We start from the raw sequence: 18031 nt of genomic DNA on the forward strand, positions 1-18031 counted from the left end.
ATAAATGAAGGCATAATTTCTATTAGCCCCTTAATTATATTAGTCTCTGGCTGTGAGAAAGGCACTGAGTGTTCTCTAATATATTGTCAGAAAGATGAGAGAGAAATAAAATTATTAAGAGCTTTCCTGATGGATTTTCTTAAAAAGACTTAATTACAAGAAATAGGTATCAGTTTCAACTCTAGTAGAAGAGTGGCTGCATTGCTTGGTGACTGTTAAACACTTCCCCTTTTCAAGAACAGCCTGGAGCCCCTGGCATTTATCTTAAGGTCATCTTCAGCCTCTGGAAACAAGACCCATAATAAAAGGTCTAAAAAGATACCATAGTTAAAGTTAAATGTTTAATGATTTTATAGGCAGTACTATCTAAGGAAAATATTCTCCTTTTTTTATTGAGGACTCCACTGTATTTTCTTCATGTACATGAACCTGAAGTTCTCAGCAAACACAAAATGTAACATCTCCTCTCTCTAGTCTTCCCAACTAAATTGTACTATAGCATCACCCTGCCTTACAGATAGCATAACTACTTAGCTTCTTTTTTGGTAGTGAATAAAATTTTTGTATTTATGACTAGATCAGTTTTATAGGTCTATAAACCACTCAACAGATAATAAAGATATTCAACACTAATGATCTTTTAAAATATGACTTCTTTGTAAAAGCATTTAGTGAATTCTTTAAATCCAAAGGGGTAGGATAATAAAAACTAAATTATTTTCATATATGTTTTCTGGTTTTATTGAGATATAATTGAGATACAACACTGTGTACGTTTAAGGTTTATAATGTGTTGATTTAATACTTATATATTGTAAAACGTTTACCATCACTGTATTAGCTAACACGGCCATCAGGTCACATAATTACCACTTCTTTTTTGTGATGAAAACATTCAAGATCTGCTCTCTTAGCAGCTTTCAAGTATATAATACAGTATTATTAACTACAATCACCATGCTGTACATTATATCCCCAGTACTTATTCATCTTGTAACTGTAAGTTTGTACCCTTTGACCAACATCTCCCCACTTCCCCCACTCCCCCCTCAGCCCCTGGTAACCACAAGTTTAATTTTGTGTCTATGAGTTTGACTTTTTAAATTCCACATATAAGTGATATCATACAGTATTTGTCTTTTTCTGTCTGACTTATCTCATAATAGCATAATGCCCTCAAGGTCCATCCATGTTGTTGGAAATGGCAGGAGTTCCTTCTGTTTTATGGGTGGATAATATTACATTATGCTCATAGACCACATCTTCTCAACTTTTTTGTGTGTGTGTGAGGAAGATCAGTCCTGAGCTAACATCTGATGCCAATCCTCCAGGTTTTTTGCTGAGAAAGGTTGGCCCTGAGCTAACATCCATGCCTATCTTCCTCCACTTTTATATGGGATGCCGCCACAGCATGGCTTTGACAAGCAGTGCATCAATGTGTGCCCGGGATCCGAACCTGCAACACTGAGCCACCAAAGTGGAGCATGTGTACTTAACTGCTTCCACCACCAGGCTGGCCCCTAGACCACATCTTCTTTATCCATGCATCCATTGATAGACACTTAGTTTGTTTCCATATTTTGGCTTTTGTGAATAATACTGCAATGAACATGGGAATGCAGATATCTCTCTGAGATCCTGTTTTCATTTCTTTGGATGTATACTCCAGAAGTGGGACTGCTGGAAGGGCTAGACAATTTTAAACCATTACTATTTTCTAAGTCTTTCTGAGTTTTAAATAATTCATTATTGATTATTTTTAAATACATGCAATTTGGATCAAAACTAGGACATATGTGTCAAGGTCATACATTGCATTCAGGCCTAGTTTCGGCCAAAACTATAACAAACATGCTCCAATGAATACTCTGAAAGAAGAGAGACATGGTACTGGGAAATATGCCTACATGGAAATTGTCCAGTACAAGCTCCCCATGTGTCAGATACTTCCACAAGTAGTTTGTAATAAGTCAGTCATTCAAAAAACAGTTATCAATATTTCCTATGCACCAGGCCTGCCTAAAACTCAAAAGATACAGAGATGAAAGGAGTTCTTACAGTTTACTTAGGGGGTAAAGCAAATAAAAATATAATTATTCAATCAAGACAAATACTATTAAAAAATAAGGTAGAACCAAATTCTGCCCGGGGGCCTAGTCTAATAGAGGAGTTAACATGTTGCAGACAAGAAAAAAAGATACTTCTAAGTAAATGGGGCAAAAGAGATGAGAGAGGCATGAAATAACCTGGTCAAAGTGAGAGCATAATTCAGTATGACTTGACAAGTGTGCATGGAGCGAGTTGAAAGAGATGGATATATATTGTATGCATGTCTGCATGGACTTATACACAGAGCCAAAATGAAGAATGATATCAAATTATAAGAGTAATGCTAATTGCTATAAGCATCATGGAAACCAATTAAACACGGGCCTGTGTAGAGGTACACAGAGTACAGATCTTCCTTGACTTACGATGGGGTTACATCATAATAAACCCATGTAAGTTGAAAATATCATAAGTTGAAAATGCATTTAATAGTCCTAAGCTACCAAACATCATAGTTTAGCCAAGCCTATCTTAAATATGCTCAGAACACTTACATTACCCTATAGTTGGGCAAAATCATCCAACACAAAGCCTATTTTACAATAAAGTATTGAATATCTCATGTAATTTATTGAATACTGTACTGAAAGTGAAAACCAGAATGGTTGTATGGTGACCGAATGATTGTGAGTGTACTGATTATGTCAACACAAATAATCCATAATCAATCTATAAATCAAAATTGGGGTGAGTTTATTATGAGCCAAATCTGAGGACCATATAGCCCAGGAGAATACCTTCATGAATGAAGGAAGCACTCCAAAGAAGTGGGGTGTACAGAGTGGTTATATACCATCTTGGAACTAAGAGCATATATCACATATGATAGGAACTCAGCAGGTCACCCATCAGCAGGTCAGAAGTCATAAGGTAGACTCAGCAGCTTGGTGATTAATCCTTAGTTTCTAGGAAAAGATGCTTATTCTTAAGGAAATGCCAGTATGGGGGAAGACACATCCCTATCTTTAAGGGCTTGTCTTTGGAATATTGTAAATGTTTAAAGCAGATGTACAATGCATGCTCAATAGGCCATGTCAGGCCTTTTTGGAAAAACAAGATCAGGCCAAATTAGTTTTAAATCAAATGGCTTCCTCATATACTCCAATGTATCCTATTGCTTGGCATTTATTCATCAATTGTTAACCCTTATGATAACATGGCTGACTGGGAGCTGTGGCTAACTACCACTGCCCAGCATCATGAGAGAATATTGTACCACATATTGCTAGCCTGGAAAAAGATCAAAATTCAAAATTTGAAGTATGGTTTTGAAACCAGCAAAGACTTAGCCATTGATGATTAAACAGCTAGTAACTATGGGGGATCAGAATTGGCCCCCACCCTCACTAACCAAAGGAGTTTGGGATGGAAGGCCTGCCCCCAGAACAAGCCATCACCATAGACATCTCTGGTGTCAGGGTGGATTCGTGTTAAGCCCATTCTTAGTTCTAGTTACCCTTTATGAGAGACATTTACATTTGTAAAGAAAATGTCCATCTGTAAAGGTATATTCTTCCCTGTACCAGGAAGAAGGGGGGATGGCCTTACTTAGAAACATCAGAATGGAAGGCAAGGACTTAAATCTGCATGATAAACTTACTCATTGTTAACTGTGTTGTTTGGGCAATATGCTATCTGACTCCCACTAGGTTCCTATAGGTGACATCTCCCTGGATCCTGGGTTACCATGGTGATGGGTGTTTGAGCTATTTTTTTTCAGAAACTGAACCCCTTGTCCACTTCAGGCTGGATTGAGACCACCAACCCATCAACTGGGCCCTTTTGACGGCAGAAGGTTGGAACCCCACCCTCAGGGCATGCTAATTCTGCCATTCTGTGAACATGTGTCCTATGAAGAGACATGAAGGCTGACTACACTTGCGCAGATCATCAATTACCTCACCTCTCCTCACCTCCAATCATTTCAGACCACCTTGGCCCCTTCCCCATAAGTACCCCTGAGTCCCTATCTTCAGGGAGGAGGATTTGAGACTTGTTCTCCCGTTTCCCTCACTTGGCTGCCTTGTGATTAAACCCTGTCTCTCTGCAATCTCATAATCTTGGTGATTGGCTTTCTGGGCAGTGGGCAAAAACGGACCTGGTGCGGTAACAGTTTCTAGTGAGTGTGCATCACCTTTGCACCATTGTAAGTCAAAACATTGTAGTTGGGGAGTGTCTGTAATTAGAAGACACAGCCAGGATTGACATGGTGAGAGCCTGAATAAGGCAACAGAGTGAGAATGGAGAGCAGAAATGGATCAAGAGATATTTAGGTAGTAGATAGGAAGAACCTGGTTTCCTGGTGTGACTCTTTAGAGATACATTTATGTTCCATGGCAAAATACATGTAATAAATACATAAAGAAATACATCTCTTAAAGAACCTCTGCCTTCCTAGATCTGGCACTCAGTGCTGGTGCAGTGCAACTTATAACCCTAAATATCTATTCAGGCCCTAGGGAAATGCTTTTCCTCAGCTCTGCTTTTGCCCTGTCCTCAAAACAAAAGGTAATTGCATCTGAATACAATGAAGGCTCTTGGGTTGTGCTACTGCTGGCCTTGACCAGCACTGCAAGATGTGGGAGCACTTAGCAGTGGAAGCACTGGGATAGGAGAAAGCATGTTGATCAACTTTCCAAACCCCTCCTTATAGCCTGAGTGCCACAGATTCTTACTTGGCAAAAAATTTTCTCCCAGGAGTGCCCAGCACCCATTTTCTCATTCCTCTTTTTGTTTCGGATGGTTTCAAGGATACTCGAATTGGCCTGTTATTCTCAATAGTTGCACACAGCAACAGGTAAGAGCTGACATCATTAAACAATTCACATCACCCCTAAATTTGTATATATGTATATGTAGACATGGCGTGCATGAAAACAACACTAGTCTTGACATTACTGTATACCTCTAGGTACTGATTTAAGAGCTAGTAAAAATCTCAATATGCATGATAGTGACAGATGATGAAAATGTCTTGTAGTATTTTCTGTGAGAATGATTATTCATCATAAGCAATTCTATTTCATTATAAACATAGTATGGCAAACTCATGGTTTGCTTCCAAATCTAAGTGTAGCTTTAGGAATTTGAGCACAATTCCAATTGCTACTGTCTTAGTAGAGCAAAGTTTTCCAGATTAAAATTACTAAAATACAACCTGAAGACTGTCATAACTCAAGAAAGTTGGTTCCATTTGCCATTTCCATGTCTGCTGGCCTGTGCCACGTCAATGCGGTCTGTCTGGGAACTACATTTCTGAGCCTCCTACCTGTGTGACACCAGGGTGGAGTTGGTCCAAAGAGAAACTTGGGTGGGATGTAGAATTTGGAAGTGAAACAACAACCATTGCTTTCTGCAGGTTGTCACAGTCACATGCAGTGACAGTTGGGCACAGAGGTCCCAGGTGGAAATGTATCCTTGCTCTCCTCTGCTCTTTGTCTGGCTAGTCCTCTCAAATGGTACCTGCTGCACAGAAACTTGGCTGCAGATACAAGTCATAGCTGTGGCTTCCAGTGGACCTCCCCATGGGCTTCCCTGTGGTCCTGTTACCGAAACCAAAGTCGGTTTGCCTCCTGGTGTGTTAAATCAGACTCTCCACCTGAAGTAGTTGTCTCACAAAGTAAAGTGTACTTGCAACAAATAAGAGGTCACACGGAATCATTTACAAAGTCATGGCTCCCCAAACAAAGGGAAGCAGGGACCTTTGTTTTGGATGGTGAATGAATATTCAAAAGGGCGAGGGCAGTATTGGCTTGAGCAGGCTCAATTGGAAAACATGCTTCCACATACACTGAAGGTTAAGATAATAAGGCCTAAGCTCCTACTGGAGAGATCTTAGCATTAAAAATAAGACAAAAGTCATAGGCATAGGTCTTATGGTGAGGCTTGATCTGGTTCAGGGTGGTTGGTGATTGCATCTCTTTAACATAACAAAAGGAAAAAAAATTGGAGAAGTAGTTAAATGCTTTCATACCCACCCTTGTGTTCCTCAGGGCAATTAGTCGGTAACAGTCCCACATTGGTAGTTGCATTTCCTTGCAAGCTGTGACTTGTCCATCAACTCCAGGGCTCTAAGAGGACTGCAAGATGACATCCTCTGTTTCTCTACCTCCTCGGCAGTCCATCCCTGCCCAGCTGCCCCCATGCTTGTGTAATATCTACTTCCTGTAACAAGGTCCTTAGGTCTCATAACACCCGTGATGGCTCTGCTTCCGTGACACAGGTTTGACTATGTCGTACCACCATACTACAAAAACTAGGTGAAGATGATGATTGTAACAACATAATTAGTGATTTTGAAAAATAGTCAATGAAGATATCTTATGAAATATATATTATTATACGTGTGTCCTATTGTATTATTCATACAAATATTGCCAGTCAAGCAGAACACCCAGATCAATGCAATAATTATATTCAGCCACTTCTGATGTTTTGCCAGCTGTCAGTCATTTAAAAACCATTGTTGAACATATACATGTGTAAATATGTATATTTTTCAAGATGGGAGAATAGAATATATCTTATTTAACAGTAGATTAACCAAGTTAATAACTTGCAATGATTTAGACATATAGTATATAGGCTTTCATTTACGCTGCTGCCCCAAGCACTGCAAATGCTATGAGATGATCTCACTCATTCTTTTATGTAGCCCTCACTTCACCAAGTTCTGAGTCATCTCAACTAATCGTCACTATAAGTCCATAACATAAGGGTTGCCTTCCTGCCTCTGTACCACCATATTTCTCCTGGGCTTTTAAACTGTGCGAGTGATTGCATCACAAGTGAGTGGCGTAAAGAGCCAGCCCTACATGGGGAGTTCAGGGAAGAGATTATCTGCTATTTCCTCCCTCCCATGAATAAAGGAATTCCTTATTTATCTTTCAATACTTTCGCCTGTATATATTTCAACAATTTTTTCTTTATCCAAAGAGCTCACTTGTGTCCCTATGAAGCTGAGTACCTGAGGGTTACTGTTGATATTCAGTAGGAACATGATTGCCTTTTGACCTTGTTCAATTTGCTATTTTCTTGCTTAACTTGAGGGGTGATTCAGGGGCCATGAGGATTTGTGAGTTTGTTTTGCAGAAAAAGAGAATGCCTTTGGGGAGATTGCAATTACCAGATGGGGGGTGGCCCCCGGCAGCCATTGACACATAGAAGTCAGATTGCCCAGGGGCTTATCAGGAGTGACCCCTTTGTTTTTCCAAAGCTCCTCCTGCCAAACCCCTTAGCTTTATAAACCCCCCTGGCTTTCTGCTCTTATTAAGGTGGACTTGAGAGAACCCATGCTCCCACCTTCTCATTTTGGCCAATTCAAATAAACTTTTCTCCATCTCCAAGCACCAATGTCTCAGCGTTGGGCACATGAACTTGAGATTAAGAGGTTTGGTATCACCTACTCTCTGTATTAATTTTATACATATATATTAAAAATGAATTTATTTTAGCTCATATTGGGCATATCCAGACAGATAATTTTGGTCAGAAAGCTCAAAAACACATCCAAGCAGAGTTAGTGCTGAACTAGTGTAATTTACATATCCTATGAAGTTATAGACATTAAAATAGCATTTGATGGGCCTGCCCCATTGGTCTTGTTGTTAAGTTTGGGGCACTCCATTTTGGCAGCCTGGGTTCAGTTCCCAGGCACAGACCTACACCACTCTGTTAGTGGCCAGGCTGTGCTGGCAGCCCACATACAAAAAAATAGAGAAATATTGGCTTGGATGTTAGCCCAGGGCAAATCTTTCTCAGCAAAAAAAAAAAAAAAAGGCATTTGTTCTAAGGTATTTTGATTTTTTAATTTTAACTTGCCAGCAATTCAAATCATATATGAAACAGGCAGAGACAGTTTTTTTCAAGGCTCTTCCAGATAGCAATAACACATGCCTTTTGTTCAATCTGAAGTTAAAACATTAAGTTGTTTATTCAATTATCCAAACCTAACAATCTGGGTTGTCAGGTTGTTATCTGGCTTCTAACGCTAGTATCTGGTGGGTAGTAGTAGGAATAAGAGCGTGACTGTAGGTATGGAGAGGAAATGTATGAGCAACAAAACAAAAATAAACCTCATGGTCTCAATAATGCACAACATGATCTTGGAGCTTGTGCCCCATGCCCACACTTACCCAATTTTAAATTATTGATTAGAACAATACACTATGTTTAGAAAAGTCAGAAGCCTAGACAAAAACCGTTTATTAGAAATATGAATCAAAACCTTTTTTTCTTTTTATAACAGAAGTCTTTGTAGATCACTGTCATCAGCCTTTATATTTAGGGTAAAGGAAGGATATTTAAATCTCTTCCATCATGAGAAGAGGTGGTGTTATGACATCCTCCAAGCACATGGTGCATTGTTATTGGAGTTAAATATTGTAAATGATGAATAACTTCATAATGTAAGTAGGTCCTGTGCAATATTTAGGATATATTTATGCTAAAATATTTTTTGTTATTTATTTGAAATTCGATTTTAACTAGGCATTTGTATTTTGTCTGGCAACCTTAAGTTCAGGGTCTGCAATGCTGAGGCCCTGAGCATGGACTGAGGAACTGCTAGGGGAGCTGACCGCCGTGGCTCCCTCAAGAACCTGGGTCTTACATTCAAATCTTTAATCCATTTTGAGTTAATTTTTGTGTATGGTATAAGACACTGGTCTACTTTCATTCTTTTGCACGTGGCTGTCCAATTTTCCCAACCCCATTTATTGAAGAGACTTTCCTTTCTTCATTGTATGTTCTTGGGTCCTTTGTCAAAAATTAGTTGTCCGTAGATGTATGGGTTTATTTCTGGGCTCTCACATCTTTTCCATGGATCTCTGTGTCTGTTTTTCTGCCAGTACCATGCTTTGTAGTATATTTTGAAATCAGGGAGTGTGATACTTCCAGCTTTGTCCTTTCTTCTCAGGATTGCTTTAGCTATTTGCGGTCTTTTGTTTTTCCATATAAATTTTTGTTCTGTTTCTATGAAAAATGTCATGGGAATCTGATTGAGATTGCATTGAATCTGTAGATTGCTTTAGGAAATATGGACATTTTAACTGCATTAATTCTTTCAATCCATGAGCATGGAATATTTTTCCATTTCTTTATGTCTTCCTTGAAACCATAAAACTCCTAGAAGAAAACATAGGCAGTACATTCTTTGACATCAGTCTTAATAGTATCTTTTTGAATATCATGTCTTCTCAGGCAAAGGAAACAAAATAAAAAATAAACAAATGGGACTACATTATACTAAAAAGCTGCTGCTTGACAAAGGAAACCATCAACAAAACAAAAAGACAACTTACCTACCAACTGGGAGAAAATTTTGCAAATCATATATCCAATAAAGGGTTAATTTCCAAAATATATAAAGAACTAATACAACTCAGCAACAAAAAGACAAACAACCTAATCAAAAAATGGGCAGAGAATATTAACAGACACTTTTCCAAAGAAAATATACAGATGGCCAGCAGGTACATGAAAAGATGTTCAACATCACTAATTATTAGGAAATACACATCAAAACTACAATGAGATATCACTTCAGCAGATATCACTTCATCAGAATGGCTATTATTAAAAAAACAAGAAGTTACAAGTGTTTAAGAGCGTGTGAAGAAAAAGGAACCCACATACACTGCTGGTGGAAATGCAAACTGATGCAGCCACTATGGAAAACAGTATGGAGATTCCTTAAAAAATTAAAAATGGAAATACCATATGATCCAGCTGTTCCATTTCTGGGTATTTATCCAAGGAATAACAACAAAACTAAACTAATTCAAAAAGATATATGCACTTCTCTGTTCCTTGCTGCATTATTCACAATAACCAAGACTTGGAAGCAACATAATTGCCCATCAATGGATGCAATGGATAAAGAAGATATGGAATATATAGACAGTGGAATACTACTCAGCCATAAAAAAGATGAAGTTGTGCCACTTGCAACAACATGGACGGACCTTGAGGGTATTACAGTAAGCAAAATAATTCAGATAAAGAAAGATGATTACCATATGACTTCACTCATATGTGGAAGATAAACAAACAAACACATAGATATGAACAGATTGGTGGTTACCAGAGGTGAAGGGGGCAAGGAGAGAGCAAAAGGGGTAAAGGAGCTCACATGTACAGTGACGGATGACAACTAGATTTTTGGTGGTGAACACGATGCAGTCTATACAGAAGTCAAAATGTTAATGCTGCATACCTGAAATGCATATAATGTTATAACTAATGTGACCTCAATAAAAACAATGAACCTGAGGCACCCCAGCTGCAGCTGGGGACTGGGCTGAACCTGGCAGGAAGCAGAGCAGGCTGTGAGCGCATTCCAAAGGTCTGAGGAGAAGATTTAGAGTTGGCCAACTACCTGAGGCTCTGACCAAAGATACTTGCATTTTAATTCAGCAAAGTTCAGGTCTGAAAATTAAGCCCCACTGAAAAAGAGAAGGAAAAATTAAGAGGAGCTCAGTAAATCACTAATAAAAAAAAAGAAAAAATAATGAAACCTCATGTTCATTTGTGTCCCATTTACAGCCACTGCAACTTGGCTTCTGTAAAATTTCAAATGTAATATAATTCAATATACCATGGTCAACCCTCACTGTGCTTCAGAATTGCCTAGGAAGCTTTTCAATGGTACGTATATCTGGGCTGCACCCAGAGATGCAAGTGCGGTGGGTCTGGGGTGGGGTCTGGGCACCCATTCTTTTAGATACCCCACTGCTGAGTCTGATGGACATCCAGGTAAAGAAGCACTACACTTGTGTCAAGTGCCTTCCCACCTGCTACTTCAGTCAGTCTTCGTAACAACCCAGTTAGCGGCAGCATTACAATCTCCACTTTCCAGCTGAGTAAAACTTCAGCAATGTTAACTCCCCACAAGGCCACACAGATCGTACTGGGCAGAAATTCCATCCTAGGTGTCCTTCTGACTCATATTTCTTGCCCATATTACCAACAGCTGATACTGCCGTCATCTCTGAATCCTAGGTATATATACTGTCTGTGTGTATCTAGTAAAACTAACCTGGACTGAGGGCAGATATTCCTAGAGGCTGCTTAGGAGTGCAGAGCACATCCCTGAAGAGGCCCTGAGCTTCACAGCAATCCAAGGGCAGAGTTCAGCATCTGCGCCAGACCTGTGGATGGCAGAAATGGGGCAGGAGCTTCTATGTAGCCTCCTCTAAACTTCACAGCCACCCAAGGGGGAACAAGAATTGTCCTAAATTTACAACCCCTTGAATATTATAGACAATAATAGCAGAGCCAGAATCTCAGGGCAGCCAAGTAGAGATTCAGAGCCTGGTTCTGCTTCCTCTACTGTAAGCCCCTAGTGGGCCCTTTAATCTGCAGCTATCATGAACTGATTTCTTTCCAGATCTGAGGTATTCCCTCCTCCCTAGGGTGAAGAAGCCTGCAGGAAAGTCATCCCCAAGTCACTTTTGAATGTATGGTTCTGAGCACTGTGGGCATTTTTCTTCCTCCAATTGCTGACAAACATCTGCAGTCTATGGTGGTAACTCCTCTGAATTGTATTTCTTTTGGTGCTAAAACAAAACACATCAGCAGTAAGTCATAGAAACGGGATATAGCTAACCAGAGGGAGGTCATTTTGTTTTCTAAGAGGAGGGATGGAGATTTTCTTTCTGCCACAATTCTCAGGGCAAATCTGCTTTAGTAGGTGGGACACCATCCTTGGTCTCTGCTGTGAATGTCAGGAAGTTACAAAGCAAACCCCAAGCCTCTAGGGACAGAATGCAGCCCATGCAGCTGCCTGAAAGTCAGCTAACGGTCTAAGACACGCTGGTGAGGAGAATTGCCAAGTGCAGGTCCTCCCTGGACTTCATAGCTGGTGGTAGGTCAAGTTTACGGCAAAAACCCCCATTTTTCAAAAGCATCTGCACTAGTTTTCTCTAGTTTATTTTGCAGCCTGCATGAAGTGTGATTTGAATATAAAATATGGAAATAAATCCCAAGGCTTGAAAGGCTGCCAGCCAGCTTCATCACTAGGGACCACTGTGTGGAAGGAGTTTACTTAATTAAATATTTCCCAATGTTTGGCCATTTCCTAGCCTGGAAGGAGCCGGGGGGTGGGGGTTGGAAATTCCTTCTTCATTTTCTCAAAGCTGGCATAGTTTGGCTTGATAAAAAGAAAACTTAGCAAAATAAAAAACTTCAGATAGAAGTTGGGCACTGACTGGCACCATCCATGACTTACAGTTAAACTTCCCTGCAAAAAGAAGGGAAAAAAAAAGGTCTGTGTGCCTCAAGTTAATGTTGAGTCTACAGCCAAGTAGGGCACTTTTAGAACTGATTTGCATTTTAAGAAACTAGGCTAAATTTAAAGCACGAAGAACAGTGTTATCTAATGCAGGATGCAAAAAAGAATTCAAACTGTTATGACTTTGTTACCCAAATTAATTTTGAAAAACTGTGTGATGTAACTTATGGTGTTAAAAGTCAGGATAGAGGCTAATCTTAGTGGCAACAATAGAGGGGACTTCTCCAGTGCTGGTTACGTAAGGGTGTTTAGATCCTGGAAATTCATCAAAACGCATATTTAATTATTTGTGGACTTTTCTGTATGATGTTATATTTCAATAAGAAGTTAATTAAAAAATCTATATAACTCCAAGGGTCAGCAATTTTTTTCTTAGCAGGACACATAGTAAACAGAATATGCAGTCTCTATGGTCTCTGTTACAACTACTCAACTCTGCCCTAGCAGTGCGAAAAAAGAATGGATGTGACTGAATTCCAGTAAAACTTTATTTACAAAAACAGGCTGGCCAGTTGTTTGTCGACCCCTTCTATACCCCCCTTATACAATTTTAACTTATCTAAAAATTTCATTTGAAATTTAAATAACTGCAAGGATGTATTCTAGCTTATTGTACACCAGTATTTTAAAATAACACTGTTACAACAATCTTTTAAAGCATGCTAATAGAACATATATACCATCATAATTTGATACCCACCATCAATAACATGAACCAGTTCTTATATAAGAGTTGGATGTTTTGCATAGTTTCTTTTTCTCCTTGAACACCCATCTTCATCCCTACCTCACAGAATTTTACTCTAAGGTAGGACAAGTTTATACTTGATTGCCTTAATATCCTTTTGTTACTGAAACCAAAGTGGGTTCGCCTCCTGGCAAGTTAAATCAGACTCTCCACAAGAAGTAGTTGTCTTACAAAATAAGGTATATTTGCAGCAAATAAGAGGTCACACGGGATCATTTCCAAAGTCATGGCTCCCCAAACAAACGGAAACAGGGACCTTTATTTCAGATAGGGGAATGAATATTCAAAAGGGAGAGGTGATTGCCGGCCCAGTGTCGCAAGTGGTTAAGTGCGCGCGCTCCGCTGTAGCGGCCCGGGGTTCACCAGTTCGATCCCGGGCACACACTGACGCACTGCTTGTCAAGCCATGCTGTGGTGGCATCCCATATAAAGTAGAGGAAGATGGGCATGGATGTTAGCCCAGGGCCAGTCTTCCTCAGCAAAAAAAGAGGAGGATTGGCAGATGTTAGCACAGGGCTGATCTCACAAAAAAAAAAAAAGGGAGAGGTGGGTATTGGCTTGAGCAGACTCAGTTGGAAAACATGCTTCCACATACACTACAGGTTAGGTTAATAAGGCCTAAGCTCCTCCTGGAGAGATCGTAGCATTAAAAATAAGGAAAGGTCATAGGCATAGGTCTTGTGGTGAGGCTTGGTCTGGTTCAGGGTGGTTGGCGACTGCATCTCCTTAACACAACAAAACGAAAAAAAAAAAAACATTTTGGAAAAACAGTTAAATGCTTCCAAACCCACCCCAGAGTTTCTTGGGGCGATTAGTTGGTGACACTTTTATGCAAAAAGAACAAAAGGTATAAATTTAAATTATTTTTCAAAAATTTAATATTGAATATTAAATATACCTCCAATTATTATAAAAATTTATTCTGGATTGAGTAAACATTATTATTATAACACCCCAACTGATTGTAACATTTCAAATATATTATACACTATGAAAAATAATTGTTAAATATAAAAAAGTAAACTTGTAGCATTAGAAATCCATCTCTTAATGAGAGAAATAAAACTTCACTAAGAACCTCGCTATGGATTTATATATTTATGGATGAATATTACCTATTTTTTGAATGGGTAAGCATTAATTCTGGTCTTTGTTTTTTCTTTTCATAGGTCAAAGTGACATGGTCACCATTCAGTCTCACATGCCCCTACTTACTCAATCACATCTAGCTGGGAGCAGAGGAATTTACCTCAGGAGGTGACCAATGACCTTAATCTCCTGCCTACGTGTTCCTTGGGGCAAACTTTACCTTGGAATGCAAGGACATGTCTCATTCATCCACCCCCATGCCCTAATCTTTGAGGCTAACCAGACCACCTAATACTTTCTCTTTTGACATTTCTTTAGAGTAGTAAAAATAGCTACACTTGTATATAATGGCCCCGCACAGACACTTCCGTGCAGCAGCTCCTCACTGCCCATGCGTTCTGTCCCCATGCTGAACACAAGATAAAGGTGCATGAATGAACGAGCGGCTTGTGTCTGAAAATTCTTTTTCAACTCGCGACTCAGTGGCCCCACATCAAAAGGGCTGAGAAATCCTACTCAAATAAGCAGGATTGCTAATTGCTTATTGCTTCTGGAGATGGAAGGTAATTTTTAGAGCAATGTCACTCGATTCCTTGCACTTCCTTGCTGCAAATCACATGGTGTTCTGTTACTCAACATTCTTTCTAAGGAGAGGTCCTCTTTCTTTCCATTTCAGTTTCATTGAAGAATTGACAACAGCCTTGAAGAAGGATTTGTTACCATTTGTGTTTTTGTTGGCTGCCTCTGATGCGTTTATAATCATGGGTTCAGATTCAGAATGAATGAGAGGAAAGGTGCCCCCTGCCTTCAGGTGCTTTCTCTCAGCAGCACAGGTTTAGCAAAGAGGACCTTTGGAAGTAAAGGATCTGGCGATTGATTCTCCATCTGCCTGCATCACTTAGAATTTCTTTGCATTCTTCCAGGGATCCACACCCTTCAGTTTAAATGCACTGTGAATTTTGGAAGAAGTATCTTTATGTCTGCCCTGCCCAGGGGACTGTGTGGGGAGGAAGTAGAACAGGGCTCAGCAAACTATGTGACCTACTTTTGAATGGCCTGTAAGCTAAGAATGGTTTTTTACACTTTTGAACAGTTAGGAAAAGAAGAATAACATTTTGTAGCACCTGAAAATCATTTGAAATTCAAATTTCATTGTCCATAAATTAAGGTTTATGGGAACAGAACTATGTTTATTTATTTACATACTGTCTATGGCTACTCTCCTGACACAATAGCAGTTAAGTAGTTGTCACTGAGACCAGATGCCCCACAAAGCCTAGACTATTTCCCATTTGGACCTTTACAGAAAAAAATTGCTGAGCCCTGCTCTGGAGTTGAGATGGCTTCCAGCGCCAGCTCTCTTTAATGCAGGCCACGCTACCAAGGTAAGGCAAAGCCCTCACTTGGGGGCAGCTGGGTTTTCCTCAGGTTGTGATTGACCTGGAGCTGGGCACCCTCCTGGGTTTGCAAGACTGGGGGGCTTTCTTGTATAAATTAGGAAAAGGAATAAATTAAGATTCTGAGTCAACAGAATTAAGCCTCAGTGATCTTTGTCTCATTCACAGGCTGTTCTTTGACTATTCTTTTCTGTCCACAGGATGAGGGGGGCAGGTGGTCCTGTGAGCTCAGAGTCTGTGGGTGGTTGGCTGAGGCCAAGGATAGGCAGCAACTGGAAAGGAGAGAGACAGCAGGGGATATCAAGCTCCAAGCTTTCAGTCTGGGGAGACATGGGGAGTTACAGCAGTACAAGGGTTCCAAGATAGCATGAAGCTGGACCAGTCCCAGCTCACCTAGCCAAAAGGGGAAGTCCTGGGACTTGATCTTACACCATGGGCCCATGGAACAAGCACCCTCAGTTTTCAAGGGCTAAAACTGCTGTTGTTCTAAGTGCACAGAGAGTCACTCCTCCAAACAGCCCCTCCAGCCCATTCTACAGAAGGGCCCTGAGGCATACATGGGGATTCCTTATGTTCCAAGTCCCCAGGAAGATGCTAGAAAAGGCTGGAAAATCCCTGCTTGCCTCTGGCATGGGCAGGTCAAAGTCTTTTATGCCCAGTTGGGAGGTGGAGAGCAAAAGGGACTGTGGGCTTCTTTGGCATTCTAGACTGTACAGCTGCCTGGGCAGGTGGTAGCCTGGACACCCAGCCCACCTGCTCCTCTGGTCAAGCAAGATACCTGCCCTCCAAGATCTCTCTCTCCTCCTGCCCCCCCTCCATAAAGCAGTTCATCCCTCCTGGATCCCGACACGCAGAGTCCTTGAGCCTCTGACCTGGCAAATGCCCTGCTCAGCTCCTCTCAAGCCCAGTGCCTGCACCTCCCTCAAGTCCTCCTGAGTTTCCAGTCTTAAACCTGTGAGGCTCCTTTGTGGAAGTTCCCCATCAGGAGGCCACCTCGGAGCTCTGTCTCCCTCCTTCCAGTACCTAAGGAGCTCCTGAACAGGTCAGTAATGATGCACACTGGCTCTAAGGGCCATTGGAGGGGCTGCCAAAAGTGGCAGCAGGAGGGCAGGAGGGGTGAAGCAAGGTGGCAGGGCAGGTGGGCCAGCCACAGGGCTCCACAGAACACCCCTAGGCACCAGGCTTTCATGAGGTGGGATGACACTGACCCTCCTAGTCTCTGCTGCCTCGTTCCTCCCACCCCTTGTCACTGCCCACCACCCATCCTTGTCAAATCACTCCCCTTTCTCCTTCTCTATAAGAAAGGTATAGGGGAGCAGAATTTGCCACTGCAAAATGTGACTCTTTGGCTTGATTATTTTTAAGAACAAGAGACTCAGGAAGAAACTTTGACTTTCCCTCTAACTGCTTAAAAGCATCTAAGATAGAAGGCCTGTTCCAGCAAGGAGCTGTCACCGTAGATAGCTATAGGTATGGTGGACAGGAGGAAACTTGCGAGGCCTATTTGATAAAAATCCTCCTCATGTCCCATTGTCTTTGCAAGGCACGGCACACACTTGTTTGCAAAACAGCAGCTTTTCCATCTCCATGTGAATTGCCTTCCTCCCATTTGAAGTCCCACACCACTACCCACAAGATCTTCTTTTTTTTTTGCTGGGAAGGATTTTCCCTGAGATAAAATCTATTCCAATCTTCCTCTATTCTTTTTCCTCCCCAAAGCCCCAGTACAAAATCATATATTCTAGTTGTAAGTTCTTCTAGTTCTTCTATGTGAGCCGCCACCACAGCGTGGCTACTGACAGATGAGTGGTGTGGTTCCATGCCCAGGAACTGAACCTGGGCTGCTGAAGTAGAGCACACTGAACTTTAATCACTAGGCCATCAGGCTGGCTCCCCAACATCCTCTTTTGTCTTTAGCTGACTGCGGCATTTAAGGTGGTGTCTTTGGCCATTTTGGTGAGTTACTCAGTTTTCCTGGGTTTCTCCTACGTATACATGTTATTAAACTTGTTTGATTTTCTTCTGTTTTTCCATCTCATGTCAATTTAATTCTTAGACCAACCAGAAGAACCTAGAAGTGTAGAGGAATATTTCTTCATTTCCTACAGTTGGGGACAAAGATGGAAGAAAACTTAACTGGCTGAACACTGCTTGATCCAGGATTACTGCATATGAGACATCCTGGATCTCTGACAAGAGCCAGCAGGAGGTAACTGTATAAAGAAGTTCTTCATATATATGTGTGTGTGTATATACATATGTGTGTGTGTGTGTGTGTGTGTATAACATATACATATATATGTTATAAATGTGAGATTTTTTTCTACCTCTGGATGGTAAGAGCTCTATTTAATTGCGTTAAAGCTCAAGCACTTTTCTAGATTGGGCAGTTCAAGT

The sequence above is a fragment of the Ceratotherium simum genome, chromosome 25 (genome assembly GCF_057802395.1).
Source record: "Ceratotherium simum simum isolate JZ-2026a chromosome 25, ASM5780239v1, whole genome shotgun sequence".
Taxonomy (NCBI): domain Eukaryota; kingdom Metazoa; phylum Chordata; class Mammalia; order Perissodactyla; family Rhinocerotidae; genus Ceratotherium; species Ceratotherium simum.